Below are 335 nucleotides of genomic sequence, written 5' to 3'. Positions count from 1 at the left end.
CGCCCAAGTTCAAAGAGATATTAGGGGTTTTTACGTTCCATTTGAAAGAAATCCATCTACAACATGCTTAAACAAAAAATGGCTTACATTCTGTTGGCTCATATAATAAAAAAGCTCTGCTTTCCTCCGGGATGGCTCTCTGTCCGGCGCTGGTGGCCTCGCCTCTTCGCGCCGGGCTGGCGTCCTAGGGACCCGGGCCACCTGGACCAGTCAACGGCTCCCGGCACTCGGCCCCTCGGGCTTCCAAGAGCAGTTGGCCCCGCCCCGCGGCTCCTCCGGGCCCTGCGATTGGCTCCGCGGCCCGGGGGCGGGGCAGGAGCGCCGAGCCAACGTGA

The sequence above is a fragment of the Cynocephalus volans genome, chromosome 16 (genome assembly GCF_027409185.1).
Source record: "Cynocephalus volans isolate mCynVol1 chromosome 16, mCynVol1.pri, whole genome shotgun sequence".
Taxonomy (NCBI): domain Eukaryota; kingdom Metazoa; phylum Chordata; class Mammalia; order Dermoptera; family Cynocephalidae; genus Cynocephalus; species Cynocephalus volans.
The sequence above is the reverse complement of the archived record's forward strand: the minus strand, read 5'-3'. Positions refer to the sequence as shown.